The following is a 5,500-nucleotide window of genomic DNA, read 5'->3' on the forward strand; positions in this document are numbered from 1 at the left end:
CTCCCACTCAAAAAGTACATCTCTCTAGTCATTTGAGTGGTACATGATCCAAATTCAATAACTCAAGTCCGATCATCACTTGAGCTGAGAATAGTTTCAGTGGTAAACATCCCTATGCTAATCATATCAACTATACGATTCATGCTCGACCTATCGGTCTCATGTGTTCCGAGGCCATGTCTGCACATGCTAGGCTCGTCAAGTTTAACCCGAGTGTTTCGCGTGTGCAACTGTTTTGCACCCGTTGTATGCGAACGTTGAGTCTATCACACCCGATCATCACGTGGTGTCTCGAAACGACGAACTGTCGCAATGGTGCACAGTTGGGGAGAACACAATTTAATCTTGAAATTTTAGTGAGATATCACCTTATAATGCTACCGTCGTTCTAAGCAAAATAAGGCGCATAAAAGGATTAACATCACATGCAATTCATAAGTGACATGATATGGCCATCATCTTGTGCTTCTTGATCTCCATCACTTAAGCACTGGCACGATCTTCTTGTCACCGGCGCCACACTATGATCTTCATCATCACGATCTCCATCAACATGTCGCCATCGAGGTTGTCGTTCTATCTTATGCTATTACTACTAAAGCTACGACCTAGCAATATAGTAAACACGTCTGCAACATAAACGTTAGTTTAAAGACAACCCTATGGCTCCTGCCGGTTGCCGTAGCATCGACGTTCAAGTCGATATTAACTATTACAACATGATCATCTCATACATCCAATATATCATATCACATCATTGGCCATATCATATCACAAGCATACCCTACAAAAACAAGTTAGACGTCCTCTAATTTGTTGTTGCATGTTTTACGTGGCTGCTATGGGTATCTTGTATGATCGCATCTTACTTACACCACAACCACAATGGAGATGTGCAAATTGATTTTTAACCTCTCTCCAAGGTCCGCCTCGGTCAAAACCAATTCAACTATAGTTGAAGAAACCGACCCCGCCAGTCATCTTTATGCAACGAGGTTGCATGTCAATCGATGAAACCAGTCTCTCGTAAGCGTACGAGTTATGTCGGTCTGGGCCGCTTCAATCCAACAATACCCCTGAATTGAGAAAAGACTAAGGAGGGCAGCAAATCAAACATCACCGTACACAAAACCTTTTGTGTTCTACTCGAGTTAACATCTACGCATGAACCTAGCTCATGATGCGAGTGTTGGGGAACGTTGCATGGGAAACAAAAATTTTCCTGCGCACACGAAGACCTATCATGGTGATGTCCATCTACAAGGGGAGAGTGGATCTACGTACCCTTGTAGATCGCTAAGCGGGAAGCGTTAAGAAACGTTGTTGATCTAGTGGTACAACTTTGTGATTCAAATAACCGTCGTCCCACGATCCGTCCCACGATCCGTTCTGATCTAGCGCCGAACGGACGACACCTCCGCGTTGAGCACACGTACAACTCGACGATGATCTCGGCCTTCTTGATCCATCAAGGAAGACGGATAAGTAGATAAGTTCTCCGGAAGCGTGACGGCGCTCCGGTGTTAGTGATGATCTACTCCTGTAGGGCTCCGCCCGAGCTCCGTAGAAATGCAATCTAGAGGTAAAACTACGTGGAATAGGCTAGAGTTACACATGGCAAAGTTGTGTCTCAAAAAGCCCTAGACCACCAATATATATAGGGGGAGGGGAGGGGCTAGCCTTGGGGCACAAGGGCCCCAAGGGTGCGCCCGCCGCCAGGGAGGAGGAGGACTCCTCCTCCAATTCGGTTTGGGAAGGAGGAGTCCTCCTCTTCCTTCCCACCTCCCTCTTTCCTTTTTTTTTCTCCTTTTCTTTGGTATTTTTACATGTGGCGCCATAGCCCTCTTGGGCTGACTCCACCATCCCAACAAGGACTTGGTGCGCCACCCTAGGGCCTTGGGCTCACTCCCGGGAGGGTGGGCCCCTCCTGGTAAACACCCGGAACCCAGTCGTCACTCCCGGTACACTGCCAGAATTGCCCGAAACTTTCCGGTGAACAAATGAAACCATCCTATATATCAATATTCGTTTCCATACCATTCCGGAAACCCTCGTAACGTCCATGATCTCACCCGGGACTCCAAACAACATTCGGTAACCACACATATAACTCAACTATACTAAAACATCATCGAACCTTAAGTGTGCAGACCCTGCGGGTTCGAGAACTATGTAGACATTACCCGAGACACTCCTCGGTTAATATCCAATAGCGGGACCTGGATGCCCATATTGGATCCTACATATTCTCTGAAGATTTTATCAGTTGAACCTCAGTGTCAAGGATTAATATAATCCCGTATGTCATTCTCTTTGTCCTTCGGCATGTTACTTGCCCGAGATTCGATCGTCGGTGTCCGCATACCTATTTCAATCTCGTTACCGACAAGTATCTTTACTCGTTCCGTAATACTAGATCCCGTGACTTATACTTAGTCACATTGCTTGCATGGCTTGTGTGTGATGTGGTATTACCGAGTGGGCCCCGAGATACCTCTCCGTCACACGGAGTGACAAATCCTAGTCTTGATCCATACTAACTCAACGGATACCTTCGGAGATACCTGTAGAGTACCTTTATAGTCACCCAGTTACGTTACGACGTTTGATACACACAAGGTATTCCTCCGGTGCGAGTGAGTTATATGATCTCATGGCTATAGGAGTAAATACTTGACACGCAGAAAACAATAGCAATAAAACGACACGATCAATATGCTACGTTCATAGTTTGGGTCTAGTCCATCACATGATTCTCCTAATGATGTGATCCAGTTATCAAGCCACAACACTTGCACATAGTCAGAAAACCTTGACTATCCTTGATCAACTGGCTAGCCAACTGGAGGCTTGCTAGGGACATTGTTTTGTCTATGTATCCACACATGTATCTATGTTTTCATTCAGTACAATTATAGCATGGATAATAAACGATTATCTTTAAACAGGAAATATAATAATAACTATTTATCATTGCCTCTAGGGCATATTTCCAACACTAGCATGTGCTTGATGGATTTTATGGGTTCCCTGTTGCCCATCACGTCCTTCGTGGTCATCATGCCTCCAGTGTATAGCTGCTGTGTCAAAGTATAGACTGCTTTCGGCTTTAGAATGCAGTCATTCTGCAGGGTCGTGGCTCCTGGACCTACAAATGGAAAATCAGGATAATTAACAGCTGCGATATTGTATACATCAATTCTCACAAGAAGGTAATTGATCCTTACCAAATATAGCTTGGGTCATGTTGGAGATATGACGCTTCAAACCAGAGAGTTCTTGAATGCCGGCCTTCAGTTTTTCTTCGGCTTGTTCTTCCCGTTTTAGAATGGCCGCTTGCTCAGCATGGGCCTTATATTCAAAATTTTTGTGCTCTGTTTTCATCTTTTCCATGTCAATAAGGGCGAGACGAAACTTTTCTTCAAATTTATCCCGAGCGTCCTGTTGCTCGGCTAAGATTTCCTTCAATCCGGTCACGGTCGAGTCAGCCCGAGTCAAGGATTCCTGCAACAAACATTGGGGAAGCAAGTTTCAGGACCATTGCAAGCAACATCCGTGACACTTGGGGGCTAATTTATGACTTGATTCTTCTAAAAGTCATACCTCCACTCAAGACCCGACTCATCTTTCAAAAGATGGCCCGACCCTTGGGGGCTATAGGTTGAGGAATTTTTTTGTTCAACTACAAGTTCAAGACCCGGCTCATCTTTCAAAAGATGACCCGGCCCTTGGGGCTACAGGTTGAAGAATTTTTTTGTTCAACTACAAGTTGAAGACCCGGCTCATATTTCAAAAGATGACCCGACCCTTGGGGGCTACAGGTTGAAGAACTTTTTTGTTCAACTACAAGTTCAAGACCCGGCTCATCTTTCAAAAGATGACCCGACCCTTGGGGGCTACAAGTTGATGATTTTTTTGTTCCACTACAAGTTCAAGACCCGACTCATCTTTCAAAAGATGACCCGACCCTTAGGGGCTACAGGTTGATTTTTTTGTTCAACTACAAGTTCAAGACCCGACTCATCTTTCAAAAGATGACCTGACTCTTAGGGGCTATAGGCTCAAGAAAGTTTTTGTTCAACTACAAGCTCAAGACCCGGCTCATCTTTCAAAAGATGACCCGGCCCTTGGGGGTTACGGGTTGAAGCTGTTTTTTGCAAATTATAAGTTCAAGACCCGGCTCATCTTTCAAAAGATTACCCGACCCTTGGGGGCTACACCGTGAAGACTGATACAAATGCACGATTCGTCATGGATGACCCGTCCTTTGGAGGGCTAATGGGAGTATATATTAACTGTTATAAAACATGTCGTACCTCATGTTTGTTCCGCATCAGCTTAGCCAAACTTTTTTCCATCTCGCGGCTTGTCTCCAGGCGGCTCACAAAGCTGGAATATAATTTCTCAAACTCCAATTTTTCATAATGAGGAAGCTTCACCTTGGCGATATCCTTCTCTGCAAATATTTGGGCATCTTTTGGTGTGTGTTTGGTTAACACCGCGGTTGTAGGCCTAGAATAACCAGTACGAGTAATGATGACTGTGTCTGGATCTTCAGCCGCCTTAGCAGGACTGGACGAGTGGATGTTTTCAATCACCTCCTTTTGAGGGCTTGAAGGCTCGAACTGGATATTAGGAATATCATCAGAAATATTGTCCTGAACTTCAGCTAGTTCTTCTAGAGCCTATGGGATGGAGGTACCTTTGCCAGACATTTCAGCCGCTTTGGGAGCTAAAGATGAGTCGCCTGTTTTCCTTTTCTTTGCTTGCGCTCTAAGAAACGAAGGTACCAATGTTGGAACAAAGACATTGATGTTTGAAAGAACATGTTAGTAAAGAAACTTAACCCTGAACACGAATCATTGGGGGGAGAGTCGACATTGCTGAATCGCTACATGAAGGAGGCGAAACCTGATGGACAAGGATTCAAAGATTGGATTAATTGCGAGAATATCTTACACAGGAAGGAAAAGATTCTCGCGGAAACATACCTCGCTTTGCTGTTTGAAACCAGTTGTTCTCTCGGGCAAGCCGGACACTAGGTCTCCAGAATGGCTTCGAGTATGACATTTAGGTGTATAACTCGCCTTCTTCAAAAGGAAATTGGGGTCCAGATGAGCATCCAGGTGAGACATGGGAACTTTCTTACAAATTCGCTTGGCCGGCTTAGGGAGAGAAGAAGTTGAGTTGGAAGAAACGGAAATTACCTCGACATCTTCATCTTGGCTCTCATAGTCATCATTCTATAAACAAAGGCGGTAAAGCATAAGTGCAAGTCAAAATAAAGCAATAAAGAAGAGAAATTGTATCTCTGACTGTTCCTCAACGGCCCGAGACTCGCCAACGACGGATGACTCTTTAACTACAGCTTTGCCTTTGCTCTTCTTCTTCATCTTTGAGGTTTTTGTTGTTGTTTTCTTGATAGTTGTCTTGGTTATTAGGGTCCAAAACGTCGAATCCCTCTGATTAAACATGCTGAAAGGCTCAAGACCAGAAACAT

The sequence above is a fragment of the Hordeum vulgare genome, chromosome 1H (genome assembly GCF_904849725.1).
Source record: "Hordeum vulgare subsp. vulgare chromosome 1H, MorexV3_pseudomolecules_assembly, whole genome shotgun sequence".
In the NCBI taxonomy this organism is placed as follows: domain Eukaryota; kingdom Viridiplantae; phylum Streptophyta; class Magnoliopsida; order Poales; family Poaceae; genus Hordeum; species Hordeum vulgare.